Source organism: Myotis davidii, unplaced genomic scaffold (genome assembly GCF_000327345.1).
Source record: "Myotis davidii unplaced genomic scaffold, ASM32734v1 scaffold281, whole genome shotgun sequence".
Taxonomy (NCBI): Eukaryota; Metazoa; Chordata; class Mammalia; order Chiroptera; family Vespertilionidae; genus Myotis; species Myotis davidii.
The window spans coordinates 1,317,379-1,335,196 of record NW_006293784.1 but is presented as its reverse complement, the minus strand read 5'-3'; the positions used below and the strand labels follow the sequence as shown (position 1 = coordinate 1,335,196).

At 40.6% G+C, this 17,818-nt stretch overlaps 1 long non-coding RNA gene across 2 annotated transcripts; it reads left to right on the top strand.

Annotated features, from left to right (window-relative positions):
* Window positions 1–285: 285 nt before the first annotated feature.
* Window positions 286–17,493, top strand: LOC102774411. Of its 2 annotated transcripts, none has more exons than XR_435860.2 (4): window positions 286–1,522; window positions 2,612–2,732; window positions 12,027–12,142; window positions 12,259–17,493. It is a non-coding gene; the product is annotated as an uncharacterized LOC102774411 (long non-coding RNA). The 2 variants fall into 2 exon arrangements; XR_435861.2 differs by having other exon boundaries at window positions 286–1,544.
* Window positions 17,494–17,818: the final 325 nt, after the last annotated feature.

Genomic DNA, 17,818 nt, shown 5'->3' with positions numbered 1-17,818 from the left:
GGACTCCAAAGATAGCAGCTTTTCATTTTAATTCATTCCCAGTGGTGCCCTCTTCCTTCCAGGCCCTGGCTGGACCTTACAGGGAACCAGGGAAATGGTGTATCTTCAATGAGATTCCCCCCTGAGGACAGCTTTGGTCAACATTTTCCTGTTAGGTTTGTCATTTTCCTATCTTTAATTTGGCTCACTGGCTACCTAACTTTACCCATTCTGATGTTCTCATTCTCCTCTCCACCCATGAATAACAACCCCATTGAACAACAACAAAAAGCAGTGGTAAAAAATAAAAATAACACTTGAATATCAGAGACAATATAATCTTTTAAGTGAATGTATACTAAAGTGTAAATGACTGAAACACGCATAACTTCTCCAGTCTTCTTTGTGAAAAGTACCTTTTGTTCTGTGTATTTTTATTTTAAAGAAGTTTGCACATAAGCCTGAGTTTTCATTAGCCATCTGATGAAAATGAAGACGAACTGTATAAAGGAAGTCTTTTAGACCAAGGGGGACATTTTTTCTGAAAACGTCAACACTATAACTGTAGTCAGCCATAGACAACATTAAAAGGAATTAGACTCTGGTATGATCTTTATGGATTAGTTCATAGTTCGCTCTTTAAAATTTAACAACTGCTCAAACCCGCAGACACAAACAGGAACACCCTGGAGAGGAGAGTTCCAGACGGTAGAAGAAGCTCTTATGCTCTTCACCCCACATGCCTCACCCAGGTCACACGCACAACTCCTCTACCTGTCCCCTTGCCAGGGACCTGCCCCAGGGCAAAGGAGCATCTAGTGGATGTCTCAGTGTCTAAAAAGCACTGACTAAGTCCTGTTGCTTCCTCAGCCGCTGAAAGTGCTGTCCTACTCTGGTCCTCAAACCCAAGCCCCACAGGGCACACCTACTGAGGGTAGGAAGGTGTTTCAGATCCCACCCCGTCCCCAGCGAGGGCCTGCGGAGAATGGTCTGCCCTGGGGGCGCAGGCATGGCCGGCCCCCATCACCTGCCCAGGCCTGCAGGAGCTCATCCAGAAGAAACTCGGCGCGGGCAGCTGCAGCGCTCACTCACCCCAGGTCCCGCCCGCTCTCCTGGACCCAACTGAGGCCCCAAGAGGACCTTCCCTGTTTGGGACTCTGTTCGCCGCCCCTCTTCGTCCCTGCTCTCCAACCTTGCTCCTACAGCCTCCGCCAGGGCACCCGACCTGCAGGAAAGTTGCTCCTGAGCGGTTGGAGGGGCGTCATCGCCTCCTAGCAACGCTCCTAGCAACCGGGTAACATCTGCTCCCTCTGGTCCAATGCGAGCAGAGAACAGCTGCGCGCCCGCCTCGCGTTCGGAACCAGAGCGAGAGGCGCTTCAGAGAGCGGAGGGACGGACCTGCGGGAGCCAGGGCTGCCGGCCGAGCTGCAGTTGCCGCCGCCGCCGCCGCCGCTGTCAGCGCCGTCTGAAGAGTGACAGCCGCAAAAGCAGGGAGCGCCGAACCCCGCGCCTTTCCCAGACAAGTGCATGCGCCCGTCTCATGGTGAGTGGACCCAGCTCGCAAGGTACGTGTGGACTCCTCCAGCCAGCTGCCTTCGTTTGAGGCTCAGGGGGTGAGGGTGGGAAGGTGTTGGGAGATCCCACCCCGCCCCCAGCCCATGGAAAAGTGGTCAGTTGGTAGCCCCAAACATCCCGACTCAATTAGGAAATAATAATCGCGGAGTTGGTTCTTGAGGATGTCCTTGCCCATCGCTGTTAGGTTTGTGTTCGGAAGTTTTCAGTCCCTGCTTTTCCTTGGACTTCGCTGCCTGTGTGCCTTAGGAAGCAGCAGTGGCTCACAGGAAGGCTGCGGTGTAGGCGAAAGTGACATAGTGGAGTCTCCACTAATTGAATCAGCACGTACCGGGAGCAACATCTTTTTAGGTCCTGCTCTGGAAAGGGTCCATTTGGCCGGGAGCAGCCCTTCCCTGTTACTCAGCCTCCTGAAAAGTAACCATAGTAACTCACCTCTCTTTTGATGGGATCCTCCTCATTGGCTGCCTATCTGCCTTTGGAAAGCTCATCTCTCTAAATATAGAAGATGATGAGATCTGTAAGCCTACAGCTATGTAGAAAAGGTGCAGCTAAACATGCCCTTTAAAGAAAAGTGCCATTTAGCTATTTCAAAGCTTGCGAGAAACAGTGTGTATTCCAGAGAACGATTGAATTGGTGTATTTTGAGTTAACTGCTGGATTCTTACTTTCAAGAAAATATTTTCTGAAATTATACAAACCCTGGCATTAAAAAAGAACAACTTGTATCTCTCTGACTGAGTTTAAAAACAAAATAAAACATTAACCTACTGTTAATCTCCCAGTAAATAACAGGTGAGATCAGTTATTCAGTTATTTCCAGATTTCTTAGGATAGTTAAGATTCCTCACGTTTGAAATTAAATTTGGAGAAAATGAAATTAATAGTGTGTTCAAAGGCTTCTCTATTCATCTCTCTGGTCCAGATCAACGCCCTGCCCCCCAAAGATCTTTGTGTCCTCCTACTAAGTGCTTCCACCTGCTTGATAACCAGTTCAAGTCAGTGTCCTGCTCACGTTTCCCACCTTATTTGCGCCTGTCTCCTTGTTTCAAAACCTCAGGTAACCATTCATTCATGAGCCAGAGGCTGTGAGAAATGCTTGCTGTGCAAAGGGGAACTCTCACCAGATTTTCTGAAGCTGTCCTAGAAATACACTTTTCAGATTGATTCAGCATCACCAGGTAATCACTGGCTTTGCAGACATTACTGTTTAAATATGTATCCAGAGAAATAAATGCTCATGTAGCATTACCATAACTTACAAGATCAATGTAAGAGGTTGTTTCTGTAGATGGTTGCTGGGTAGAAGTCAATAGCAGGTTTCTGTAGAGAGGACATTTGTGGGCTGGCAGATCTTCCTCTCTGAGACCCATGTGAATAGGGTGGGCCCAATTAGGTAGCCTGGCTCAGGGAGCATGTCAAGCGGAAGCCGGCTCAGCACACTGGTGCATGTCTGAATGAAGGCCATGAAAAGAACTCTCTAAGTTGCAAAAAGAGATTGTGGTGATGTTTTAAATTTAATTTGCATGAAGGTCACGATGATACAAACCCATCAGTGTTAAGCATTTAAACTCAATTTTCAAGACTGAATGTGGTCTTTTAATGAGGGTTCAGCCCTCCGGCATTGTGTAACTTTCACATATACTGAGCTATCCATGTGCACTTCCTGTAGGTAGCCAGCCTCGCAAATTGTGATCGAATCCATGAAAATGTACCATGCTGCCTTTCTTCCCTTTCCTTACTTCCCTTTGTAAAAATAAATAATTGAACAATTTTACTCAGAAACCAATTTGAAAATTTATTCTGTTCCGGCTGTTGTATTGTGTTTATTTATTCAAGTGTAGTTGGTATACAATGTTATATCAGTTATATTAGTACAGTGTTTATGAGTATCATGAGGCTTTGAAAATACTCGTCTCCATAGTCATTAAAATATTTGTGGTTTAGTGGTTTTAAGCATTAAAAGTGACCATTTGAACCATCACAAATGTTAGTTTCTATTAGCCTGTAGCGTTGCCCATCCTTTTTTCTTTCTCCATCACAATTACTACATTTTATGGTGAAAAACAAATCTAAGGATACCAAAAATACTTGCTGTTATTCTGCCATGAGATGCAGATAGAGATCTAGTCATGCTATCAACCTGAGGAAAGTTTGAGTACAGCAGCCACAAGTATTGATTCCTGTACATGCCTTAGTCTTGTGTTTTAGTAATTTATACACATCCTATTTTTTATGCAATATGCATAGGAGTTTACAATCCTTCAGTGCCTGTAATTATTGAACGAGTCTGCCCTTTCGTGAAGACCACTGTTGCAATCAAAAAGGTCAAGTAAAAGAGGCTCTTAAATTTTCATTATGATTTTATCCTGAATGTATAATGTGCAGAATATATGCTGTGTACTTTTGGAGAACTGATCTGTTTAAGATCATTCACCAGAAAATGTTATCATGGTATTTAGCTTTAAACAAATCAAATAGTACCATTATAATATAAGTTTTTAATCCTAGAGACATTGGTGGATCATAAGTCAGAGTGGGAAAAACAATTCTCACCAATTTGTAGTTAAGGATGGAGTCACTCTCCTCAATAGGAATACCAGCTGTGGTTGAACATGTAAAGAGGGGGTGTACTTTGGTCTATAAGGCTCCGATAAAGCTGAGGTCAGTCAGGTTAAAATGGAAACCAAGCCCTGATTTCAGTTTTTCCCCAACTCTTGTTGGAAGTTTTTAGGTGTTTATGAACATTCCACGTTCTGTTTTATGTCACGGCACTTTCGTGAGATTAAGGAGATGCTTTGTAACGTGGAGGAAAGTGGAAAGGTTTGATGAAGATGCTGGGGTTTCTTGCCTCCCCGTCTGGGCTCTCCACTGAGGACTCAGGCCAGCTGGCTTCAGCTATCAAAACACCAGCTTCCCCACAGTAGCTCTAACCCGAAGGCACAGCCACTTCACATTGCTCTATTTGTCAAAGCGATAGGTTTCAGAAACCCAGAAAAGACTGAAATTAGAAGAATTTCAGAAGCAGAGGTGCATATGGACCATAATCATTCAGGACTAAAACTGAGCCAGAAACACCTGTTCGGGTTTAGGGGAAACCAATCCTTGTCAAACTCCCATCCCCACATCTTATTTTTAATAAGTTGTTTGTCTAAATCAGAGGTTCTCAACCTGTGGGTAGCGATCCCTTTGGTGGTTGAACGACCCTTTCACAGGGGTCGCCTAAGACCATCCTGCATATCAGATATTTACATTACGATTCATAACAGTAGCAACATTACAGTTATGAAGTAGCAACGAAAATAATTTTATGGTTGGGTCACAACATGAGGAACTATTTAAAGGGCCAGAAGGTTGAGAACCACTGGACTCTAAATGGTCAGTGCAGCCCCTTTTTAGTCTAACACAATTCTTTTTAATTTTTTTTTTGATTACATTTTTACAAACAGGCTAATAACAGAGCCATCTAGTTTACTGCACTCATTCTCAGCGGGGTGGTGGGAGGATATTAATGAAAAGCACAAGGGTTGGCTGGTGTTGTGTTCAGTACTGTAATATAGCTTTATATTTAGAATAAAAAACTTTTTCACATTATAAATTATTGACTGTAAAGTGCAACAGAAAGTCTACTTGGTAGTCAGAGATCCAAGTGTCTTCTAAATACCACTGATGCCTAGAAGGGGAGGAGGGCCAGGTTCGAAGCTGGAACTTCTCCTCTGTGGTGGTGTATAAAACTATGTGTTCTTTTTAAGATGATTATCAAAAGGGGGCCTGGATCAGAAATATCAAGAAAAGCAGGGGTATTGCAGAGAATCAGGACTCTGGAGCCTAGCCTCACTTCTGCCCCCCTGTGGTACTTGTTTCACCACTTCATGGCTCAGGTTCTCTACCTGTAATGTGGGAGATAGACCAACTCTTAATAAACTTAGGTGGAATGCGTGAGCTTGAACACAGTGCAATGTATTGAAGCACCTTCAGCTCCTTAGAAGACAGGCTCCCTGTGAAGGGAGAACATCTTGCCACTAGAGCAGCTCCAGGTGGTAACACAAATCAGGCACCATCTGAGTGAGTGCAGAAAACCAGCTAACTCCAGAGCAAATTCTCATAAATTCTGAGTGAGAAAAGTTGTTCATGAGTCATTACATCTTTTGTTTTTCTACAAACCCTTGGGGATACCTGGCTAAATGTTTTGGGTGCTGTAACCCAACCTGATGATGGTATCAAAGTGGAAGATGATATAGATGGTATAGGTCAGATACTTTGCAAAAGACCACCTGCTGTGTGTATATTAGGGATTATAAGCTTCTTCTCTGAGCAACAGACCTGGGCATCTAAGGCAGTTATAGTCTCTCCATAGACATTATTGGGAAGATACTTCTTAGGACCTATGTATAGCTATGCGGTTGCTTTACTAATTTTCTTTCTTATTTCCACTTTCCAAAGTGAAAGGTGGAGTGAAAGGGAGGATCATCTTCAAAACAAGGAATGCCCTTCTGAGGGGTGGTGAACCACAAAGTTCACCCAGGAAACCCACAGCTCTTGGTCTCTATCATGGCCAGGGCCCGATCATGGCAGGAGTAGGCTTTGTGCAGCATCTAAGGTAACTTCATAGCTGCATGGATGGTCACATCCCATGGAATGCTCTTCTCTTTGGTTCCAAGGCCATCACCAGGGAACAAGATAGATTTGTGGAATTGTCAGTGTTTCATTTAATATCCCGTGCCTGTAACTGGGGCGGTCCCAGATGCTGCTGGTCTCTCGAGAAGCCCTTCTAACTCACTGGCTGTCAGGATCCCAGTGAAAGTTCCTATGAAAGTCTTCCAGGAGCTACAACTTGTTGGTAATTTTAAACTGTCAGTGGAGTCAGTCTTGTGTGTGGGGTAGATGATCCATTTGATGAGATTGTTCCATTGATTCAGAGCTCAAAACTGGCACTGAGTTCTGCTCCCATACAGCGCAGTTCCCAGAAGGGTGCTGGGCAAAGGCTTGTGAGGGAGACAATTGATGAAATATTGCTAAATATCAACAAGACTAAAGGTCCACAGAGGGCACAGCATTACAGCTTTGGATGTTGCACTGGTCTACCTTCCTGAACACACTCAGGAATGTTTCATGCATCCTGTGCTTAACACTAAAGGGAGAACAGATGTCCCATAGATAACATAGTGCTGCTGAGTAGGATATATGTATGACTTCAAAAGTAAGATAACAAATAATAATACCTAACATTTATGCACCAAAAAATATGTGGATATGCAACAGGCACTGAGTATGTGCTCTTAAAACATCATCTCATTTAATTTGCATACAACTCAGTGAGTTTGGCATTTCATTGATGGGGAACTCGGGCTCTTTGAGGTTAAGCAAATGTTGCCCAAAGTCACTAAGCAAAAATATCGTAGAGCTGGGATTTGAACTAGGCCTGTGGAACAGTACTGGACAGCCGTGCTGAAGCACATATTTTTTTAAAAAAATATATTTTATTGATTTTTCACAGGGAGGAAGAAAGAGGGATAGAGAGTTAGAAACATCGATGAGAGAGAAACATCGACCAGCTGCCTGCTGCACACCTCCTACTGGGGATGTGCCCGCAACCAAGGTACGTGCCCTTGGCCGGAATCGAACCTGGGCCCTTTCAGTCCGCAGGCCGACGCTCTATCCACTGAGCCAAACCGGTCAGGGCTGAAGCACATATTTTAAGTCTGCAGCAAGATTACAGAACATGGCCAACAGTGACAGATGGAATAGCTCTTTCTAAACAAAAGTGGTCATGGCCCTTAAAGAAGAATGTCTGGTAGCTTTGCCACCAGAAAAGTGTAGGTCTCTACCTATTTCGATAGGTAGAGACCTACATTTTTTTTTTTGTTGTTAATCCTCAATGGAGGATATTTTTTCCATTGCTTTTCAGGGAGATTGGAAAGGAGGGAAGGAAAAGGAGAGAGACAGAGGACAGAGAGAGTGCAACATTGATGTGAGAGAGACACATTGATCAGTTGTGACATCTTACACATGTCCAAACCAGGGCCAGGGATCAAACCTGTAACCCAGGTACATGCCCTTGACTGGGAATTGATGCTCTAACTGCTGAGCAACACCAGTCAGGGCGAGACATGTACTTTCTGAGGCTCATGCCAGGCTAACACCACAAAAAGGGACATCAGTGGGAGACTGGAAGCAGAGGCCCTTGAGTTGTCCGCAGCATGAGTCAGTGGTTGATCTGAGAGGAGCACCCACCTATTCTCCCCATTGATGAGACTCTTCTTTTGTCTGTGGCTACAGATGCACACATCTCATGGGATGGTCTGGACGCTGGTTTTGCAGTGTATTGATTGAATGGAAAGGAAAAGCTTACCAACATTCAAATATGTTAAACTCATCAGTTCACCATCTCTCAGACTTTTCACAGTCTTGGACAAAGAACAGGTTATGATGACAGGAGGTGTTCTTTTATTATTGTCTGTTCTGTCAAAGTGTTTGTAAATTAATTTGCTGATGATCTTTCCTTAATGTACTGCCCTGGGCCGTGCACCAAATGAAATCACTTGTGTAATAATAGGGTTTCAGTTGTCTGGAGGCAGAAGCAGAACAATAAGAAAGCATTTGAGCAATCATTGGTAATTACATTTTAAACATTTATTTAAAGAAATAAGTACAAATTGTACTGCCAGAACCCCAATGACGGGCTGGTCATTCTGTTCTGTGATTCTTAATTTGTTGCTCTTTGAAGTTTTACACCGTGACACACACTGAGCCCAGCAGAGATTTCATGTGTCCAAAGGAAACAATTTGAATATACAAGCCAGCATTCGCCATTTTACCTTCAGAGATAAATTTAGGCTCAGCCTAATTCAGTTTTATGATTTATATGCTGTTCTCAGAGCTCAGGACACTGTCCAGGAAGACAGAGTCATTTCACTTTTTCTTATCTATTTCATCAGCTTCATTAAATTACAGGCTGGGCTGAGTTTGCCTTTTTAGTTGCAGGAGACATATACATACAGGTTTACACATGTTTTCTGGGTTATAACAGGCACACCCCTTTGGATATTTGGAGTAACTTTAACTCTCCAAATGACTGTGTGGATGTTTCAGAAATATTTCCTTTACCCCAAATGTATGACCAGAGGCACTAAATCCAGAAATATTTGCTCGCAGCCTTTATAGTAGCTGTACTGTATTTTTAAACGTGACTGTTTGAAATATTCCTTTGCAGTCTTTTACCTCTCTAATTATAACCTCGTATCTCCGGGAGGCAGGGTGATGGAAAGAGTCTCAGAGCCAGAGCTGGGAGGCCAGGCTGGGATTTTCTTCTGTCCTCATTGGCACTAATAAGAGCTAGGATTTATTGAGCACTTACTATATCCTAGGCACAGTGCCAGCCTCTTGCCATGAATTATTTCAGTGCTCCTATGAGCCAGTATTATTTCTATCCCCACTTTGCAAATGAGATTCATAGAGTTGATGTAATTCTCTCAAGGTCACATAACTAAGAAGCAGCAGAGCAGAAATTGAAACCCACTTCCATCTGACTTCAAAACCGAACTCTTAGGCAACAGACTGTAAATCATTGAACTTCTCTGGGCCACAGTTTCCTCATCTACAGAGTTTGGAGGCTGAACCAGGTGATCAGATAATAGTTTCCAGGTCTGAATTTTTTGGGTTCCAGTTCAGCCAAGAAAACAGATGTAGCTACTTATGTTTGCTGTATATTTTAGTCTCAAAGTGGCTGAGAGCATCCTCCAACATTTGCTGCTGAAAACATTGCAAATAGCTAAACAGCCTGCAAGGAGGTAATTGTCAAACTGATACCAGCTGTGACAGCTTTTCAGCATTTCAACAACCCATGGGGGCGTTTTTTAAGAGCAGTAAACTAAGTTGCTAAGTGTGTTTGTTGCCCATGGAGCGGAGATACCGCTCTAGTCCCCTGTGAATTTACTCTGTATTTTCAGGGTTTGCAACATTCCTAATCATAGGCTGACTGCTTGAATGCAGCCAGACAGCATCTTTATGAACCTTGGAGACATTTGGTATATTTTTTGGCCTTGATCTCTTAAATAAAAATATGTATCTTCCCCAGAGCGTTAACTTGCTGTATTTGACATTTGGTTTTCCAAGTTTCCACCTGCCCTTCCTTGTATCATTCATTCAAAGGTTTTTAATTGGTTATAAATGCTGTAGACATTGCATTGCTTTGGAAAGTAAAATGAGCGGACATTTAAAGATAGGTACATATTGTATTTATAATGTTTTCCTTATGGTAAAGTCACTCTTCTCATTTCCAAGTCTTTCTTCATCGTGTGCTACTCTATAGTAATTCATTGGACCTTCTTTTAAGAAATCAGCAGCTTCTCCAGTTGTAATGCGAACAACAGCCATTGATACTTCTTAATGTGAGCCTAGGACTTTATGTTGAAAAGTGACATCATTCCCTAGTTAAAATGCAGTCTGGCTTTGTTCATGATGCTGAAGTGTAAGCCAATATAGCCAATGTTGCAATAGCAACAACAACAAAAATCAATCAAGCTGATTGCTTGGCATTCTGATGATAAGGCAATCGGCTGATTGGCTCAATGTTCTGTTTTTCAACTTGCTGTTGTAGTGCTACTCCCGAGTTTTCCTAAGGCTTTAACATGGAAGCTCTAAAAAAAAGTGGCCCTCAGACCTGCAACATCAACATCATCTGGAAATTTGTTACAAATGTATGTTCTCTGCTCCCAGCCCAGACCTCCTGAGTTAGAAACTCTGGGGCAGGCCCCAGCAATTGGCGTTTTAAGGAGATCTCCGATGGTGCTGATGCTGACTAACGTTTGAGAACCACTGGGGCATCAACTAGTTAAACCATTTATAAAGGCGCCAGTCACAGGAATCGATTGTCATCACGGAATGTCCCAAAGTTTCACCTACTTATTTGATTAAATCCGTTGAAAATACACCAAAGGAAATGCAGTTTACTGAAAAACAGCCCCTGGGAAAAGTGCTTTCAAAGACGGTTCCTTTGTTTTCAATGTAATCGATTTTTTTCTTTTGTTCTAATCTTTTGAAATCTGTAAGAATTCCATATAAGCCGAGTTTTGCTGATTAAATTCAAAGATTGTATACATATACATATTCAAAGATTGTATACATATATGTATACATATAGTAGCAATTATTGTCTTTGCTTAGATTGTGAGTGATCATTACACATTCGTCTCTTTAGGTCAGACACACCCATGGTTTAAAATTTTGATTGTCCTTATAAGACATGCTAACTCTATTTAAAGGCTCTCTTGGGTTTATAATCCATTGTGAGGCACTGACTATCTGGATTATTTAAGGTGTGATTTTGTAGCTTTTCCTACCAGTTTAGAAAATTGTTCAGCTACAAAAAGCTTCAGGAAGCATTTATACAGATGCATCGAGTTGGGGAAAAACTAGAAGGAGCAGATTCTTGAAGAACACATTTAATATTTATGATTTAAAAAATTTAGGGTGTTGGAGGGAAAACATCAAATGTCTTAACCAAAAATTTACTTAACACTTTAATAAACTACTCATTTTGAGAAGCAAATGGTTTCAACACCTGGACATATTTGAGATTAAAATAGACAACGGTTAAACATGAACTTTTTTTTCCTGGTCTGGCCTCTGAGGTTGAATGAATACAGAACAGGACTCAATAATTTGTAGTCTAAATTCATTCACTGCGTTCACTAGGAAGCTCCTTGCCTTTTGCTTTTAAGGTCGAACTTGCTTCTTTTCTGTGATATGAGCACCACCTAGAGTACACACTAGGAACTTCCTTTAAACCAAACCATCTCTTTTCTGAAAATCTGCTCTCAGAACACTGTCCTTCCTTAAGTAAGCCAGAATCCTCAATAGCAACAGAATTTCAAAGGAGAGAACAAAGATTTTCATTTTTCAGATATTACACCAAGGTCAAGTGTTCTAAACCTTTCATTTACTGATGACTAACTCTTTAAGACATGCATTATGAGGCTGGTGATATAACATCACCATATCATAGGCTTTGTCTATAGACAGACACCATTATTTCTTTAAAAGTGTAATTGGGTCACCAACCAATTTTATACCAGCTTGATTAACCCAGAAACATTAAATTACCTCTGTAAGTTAGGCAGTTTAACTAAAAGAATGATGACAACATCTTTGTTCATTACATCTTGTGAATCAAATTGGTTATGTTTCGGCATTAAATGGCATGAAAGGAAATAGAGGATTGGTAAGTATTTTATTTTCAAACGGCTGCTTAAGGAAATAACTATAATTCTGCCACCTGAACACCGATTCTGGGCCTGAATAGTGGCATCTCCACCACAGGGCAATGCCCTTGACTGCTTTACCAAGCTGCTTAGTAAGTGAAGAGAGAATACCACTTTCCAGGGTCCTCTGTTCCTTTTTACTCGTAGCACTTTTATGATAAAATAGCTTTGTCACAAAATTTGACTTTTCTCCAATTGTTTTGTTTTGTTTAGCCTATCCAACCAAAGTATTAACATACACGTTAACAACGTCGAAAGTAGCCTACTTTAAGAGGAAATATGCAGAAGAAGAAGATTTACATCAAGATTACCATGGGTATTTTCCAAAAGTAAGGGTTCGCCTGTTATTATTCTTTCTTTCTTTTTTTTTTTTGACTCAGCAAAGAGCTCTGGCTTTCCTGCCTCTTCTAAGCCAAGTAGCGTTAACGATGTGCTTGTCTTCCAGCACTTGATACTGCCCGAAGACAGGACCTGCATACTCAAACTGTCTCTGGAGAAGCTCAGGTTTCTTGAAGACCCAGAAACCTACCTGAGAAGGTCTGTGTTAATTAACAATTTGCTGAGGAAGATCCACCTGGAGACGGAGAAAGAGAGCTATGAATACTTTAAAGAAGCTCCCTGCTATAAGACTGCTTATTCTGATGCAAGAAAACGGCTGAAGTTTATGGTACAAGAATGCTGTTCTCAGTCTCTCTATTATGAAGAGCTGCATTCGTATCATATTGTGCCTTATGCTTCGGAAAATGCCATTTATGGGATGGGCTACACTAGCAGCCACTTGGAGCAGAATTCTCAGTTGCTTATTTATAAAATGAATTAAAGTAACTGTTAAATCCATTGATACTTTGTTTTCTAAATGCCTGAACTGTTTATAGTGAAGATGTGAACGTAAGGCACTTGAGATCCAAGATGAGATGCATGCTAAACTGATCGGAGAGAACTCTGGTTATTACTCAGCAGTCCTTAGTATCATCAAGTCAAATTGGAAATATGTCCACCCATTATTAAGTGGCAAGTAAGTGCTTTAGAAGCACCCCCTCCCGCAATTGGTTTTAAGATAAAGTATAGGAAGAGACGAGACCGACTTCTTACACAGATTTAAACATTCTAAGCCCGTATTTCCAAATGCTGCCACTCATGGTGAACAGTAACAGATGAAACTGGTAAAATCTTGTCCCCGAGGATTAAAGGTGGAACAAATTTACAGCAATTTTCTGTAAACGATGAGGAGAGAGGTAGGTTCTTGCTGAAAAGCGTTGCGGTGTCAAGCATTGTGCCAAATAATCGTTTGACATCATTCTCCTTTTTAGCATTCGTGGCAATTCAAGATGGGGCAGCCTTCTGGCAATTTAACTGCTGAATGTAACAACCAGACAACTCCAACCTGATCCATTTTGCTTTTCGTTTTTCTGGTCTCTTTTAAGGTGAAACTTCATAAAATAGCCTTGTGGATGGGCTTATCTCTAAGTTCTAGGGGCAGTTAAAATTTGTGGCGGGTCTTTAGTTGAGAGTTTAAATTTTATTTATGATGTCATTTTTTTTTATAGGCTGTGAAGCTCAGGAAAAGAGTAGGCAGGGAAAATTTGTTTTAATAGGTTGATAATTTAAAAAAAATCTTATCTGTGAAAATTGGGGAGAATAACAGAAATTCTACATGATGTTATTTCTTTACTTAAGAGTGCATTTAAGGCTGCCTGGATGAAACTTTGCACTGATTTTTGTACAATAGTTGACCAATCACTATTTGACAAAATGTTTCAGAATGCCTTTGGGGTCGAGTTTAGATCCGTCCCTATATTTTGCAACTTGAAAGCTAATTATTTAACAAGTTGGATAGATTCCTGAAATCCTTTGAAGCAGTTCATCATTTTCTTTGAGGTTCGAGTGAGATGTCTGATTTCAATGTCTTGAGTTATGTCCTACGGAGCATATCATTTCGATAATTGTCACTAACTGATAAAGCAGATTGGGAAAACTAGATGCCAAAGGTATATTCAAGAAAATACCAAAGACCCAAAGATGAGTGTTGGCTAGACTATGGTAATCAAGATAAGAATCTTACATAAGGATTGTACAGGACATAGGAGAACAGTGTGGAAGGGTTTTGGAAAGATTTGCCTACTAATGTACTTTCTGAGCACTTTGTACATCACAATGATAATCAAGGACACTGCTTTAAATGAAGACATTACAGGCCTTCGGTGATCATATGTTTTGGCAAATTTAAGTATGGTGATCTGTCAGCCTTATATTTTGCTTTGTTGGAAGCCATCTTATACCCAAGAAGGCCTTTTTCTCTTCAGGAGAATTTTGTTTTTAGTTTTGATTCACAATTCGCTCCCTCTAATGAATCATAGAGGTGATTAACATGGATGCTTTGGGTATAAAGAATATCAGTACTCTAATCAGCATGCATTGTTAGAACAACATAGCTATATAATTGGTAAAAGTGTCTGGTTTATATTTAATTGCTCAATCAAAACTAGGAAAAAATGCTTAGGAACAAACTGAAAAATTATCATTGATGTTAATTTCTAAAGGCATTTTGGTATAAATGGTGAGATAGCTTTGAAATACAAATATACATATTTAAAAATTAATTTAAGGGCAAAAACTTGGCCACAAAGTTTAGAAACTTCATTTTACTGCTTATAAAATACCTTCTTTTCCAGAATGTGTCTTTTAAAATGTAGATTTCTTAAACAGTGGGGGCATTATTTGAATAGACGCAAAACTTGTTAGGATAATATTACTATCATATAATTAAAAATAGAATTAGCTCTCCAATAGTTTAAATTTTTTACTGAAAAGAACATTTGGCTCCATTTAGGACAGTGTCTACAAGAAAATGCACTAGTGCTAATAGACGTGACTTACAAAAATGTCACATATTACAATTGTTTGAGGAGAGAAGTGCTCATACTTTGCAATATAGAAGAGAGAGAGAAAATTACCAAGACAGTGTGAAATTGTAATATATATTGTGTGTCAGAAATCTTATACAAAGCAAGAACTCTTAGTCACTGAACCAGTAAGAGATGTGAAGTCAGTTTATTTGGTGACATCGCTAACCCAGCTCTCTGATCTATACATTCATATGTAGAGAAGGAACTTACAAACCAGCAGGATTTCTGACTATGCTTTTAAAAAATATGTGCTGATTTCAAAAGAAGTTATTTTAAAAATATCTTTTAGAGCATCGAATTTCTCTCCCAATAAACAATTCGTAGTTGACTTGACTAATATTATCTTGACTTTAAAAAAATAATATTTATATTTCAGCTGTGTAACTTTCTGAGCTAACCAATAAGATGGCTGTGATTTATCCGGCCAAACTGAATCATAGGGGGACCCTGCAGAGACCTGCTCCAGATGGGAGAGGCCAAATGGGCGACAAGGTACAACTTTTTTGAAGCTGGACATCCTTTCTCTGGTGACCAGAGCCACTCTTGGAGTAAGACCGAGAGGGTGGGAAATCTGAGTGCCTTTGGTAATTTGGATCACTCTTGTGGGTGCCCAAACAGCCAAAAGACCTAGTAAAAAAGAAGAAATTTTTTAAAAAGAGGAGAGGAAAAATGAAGAGATGAGGAAGGGGGAAAGAAGGGCAGAGAAATAAGGAACAGGATTAGTAAGTGAAAGAGAAAGTTGTTTCATGTCGGGAGGGGTTGCTTGCTTATTATACTCAATTTTGCTTTCCTGCCTGTTATACATCTAAACCCTGAGATCCACAATGTATTATCTTTTCTTTCATTTGCTGATGATGCACAAGATTAGATTCTATTCAGTATATGCATTATTTGAAATGTGGTATTTCTGTGAAACATACCTGACACTGAGCTCCTGGGCAGATGAGAAAAGGGAAAATAGAAATTAAGTTGGGGAAAAGACTAAATGGCGAGCCTATGTATACATGGGTAAGCTCGAATGCAGGATCAGATTCCAATGTATATTCCTAGATTTAATAAGTTCTAGTGCTGGAGGACTTGGAATTAAGTGCAATTCCCCGCTATTAACTGAGTAACTACTCTGAGCCAGGCACTGTGCCAGGGTTGGGGATTTGTTAGCAGAGATGAATGTACAGTTTCTTTGCATAAGCAGTTCACTGATGAAAGAGGAACTCAGCAATGTATGGCTTTCATTTAAAAGGTAAGGGTTCTATTGGGAGTAGCACCTGCATTTCTCTTTTCCAAACTCTGGGATTGTTCTCAAGCATACGTCTCCAAAGGCATTTGTGGCTAAGAAGATGCCCAGGGAGAAGGGAAGGTCCACTAACCCAGATCTTAAGAAGGAGTGTGCATTCTGCTTTGCAGCATTTTTTTTTCTTTCTTGGAGGCATAATAGAAAACTCCATTGAAGAGGGAGAGCATGGATGACCTTAGCCCATTCCTTGGACTCGAGAAGTCATGGGGAGGTAGGGAGACACATGCAAACACTGACCAATTCCTTATCCTTTGACTTCTGTAACTTCCATGTTTTTTTTTTAAAAGAGAAACTAGGTTAATATCAATGCCAAGGAGAGTGTTGGCAGAATTGGAAAAATCACAGCCAGAGAATTGCACATAGGGTGTTTAAGGTTAAAAGGGCAGCATTTTTTAATTTGCCTTGTGCTGGTGCGTAGCTTAAGTGAACCCCAGAGATGTCTTAACACCCACTACTGGAGCTACCCTCCTCCTCTACCACTGGCTTCCTCTCTGAATCACAGCCCCACACCCAGGCTTTGCTGCAGGTAGAAGCTATGGTTCTAATTCTTCACTCTCCTTCCCCCCAGCATTGATACTGATTTGCCCAAAAATACTTGCAGGAAAGTAACAATTTGCAGGACTGGCTGAACTCCTGTGGGAAAGGGTTTTCAGAATGTATCAAAGTAGAATTCATCAGTTTCTTATTACAATTCTTTGGAAAATTATTGTGCTTAGTCATTCAATAATTGTCTGTGAAGGTGATCTTCATGTTTCTAGAGTTCACTGTATTAGCTATCCGTTGTGTACGTTTTTGTTAAAGAAAAAAACCTTAGGTTGGAAACAATGGCAGACTGTGTGCAATTCAAGCAGTTTATGAATATTTATGTAATATATGGAATTTTAACTTACATTTTCCCATTCTCAAACTTCAATACTATATACATCAACATGTGACACATTTCAGGTTTTTTGTTTCTTTTTTAAGTGGACCATGCTTAAAAGTTATTTCCTTCATGGTTGAACATGTTGGTCAAAATTTCCCTACTAAAGTGGTTCTAGCTGTTCCCAAGGATGACTTGTAGTTGGGTGGATGAAGAACACTCCTCTACCTTAGCGCTTCTCCAATATTTTGTGTATAAAGTCATGGAAGATCTTGGTAAAGTATGGATTCCTTTTAATAGGTCTGGGATGGGGCCCATGGGCCTGCCTTTCTCAAGTTACCTGGTGATGTGAGTGCTGTTGATACACTGACCATATTTTGAGTAGTGAGACTCTATATTACTTTGAGAATCCAAATATACACTCAAGCCTATACTCTTACTATTTTCAAAGAATATGTATTCATGCCAGTTTTCCATAGACATTTTTTTCTTTAAAGAAATCCAAGGTAAAAAGTAAATACCATAAACCGGTTTTCCAAATCGGCCACAAATATGAGAATAGTTTGTATAGTCAAATACACAGAAAACGATTTCCCTTATAAAACTTACCTACATCAAGGAGCAGAAAAAGAACATGGATGTAGTCATGTACGGTTCTTATCAGTCAAGAAATGACACATGGTAAATTTCTCTTTTTGATCCCCCCACCACCCCACCCCTTGACTATATACAGATAAGGGAGCGCCATTTAGTAACATGAAGGCAAAGATGAAGTTTTGTTCATAGTTAACAAGAATTTGGCACTTTTTTTTTCTTGGCCAAACCTAAGAAAATCTTAGAAAAAACATTCTATATTGTTGAACTCAGAATTATGGGTAGCTGCAGAGCCTGAAGAATTTGGGAAACCTGAGCTGAAAAATCGCACCTCGATCTTCAACTTCTT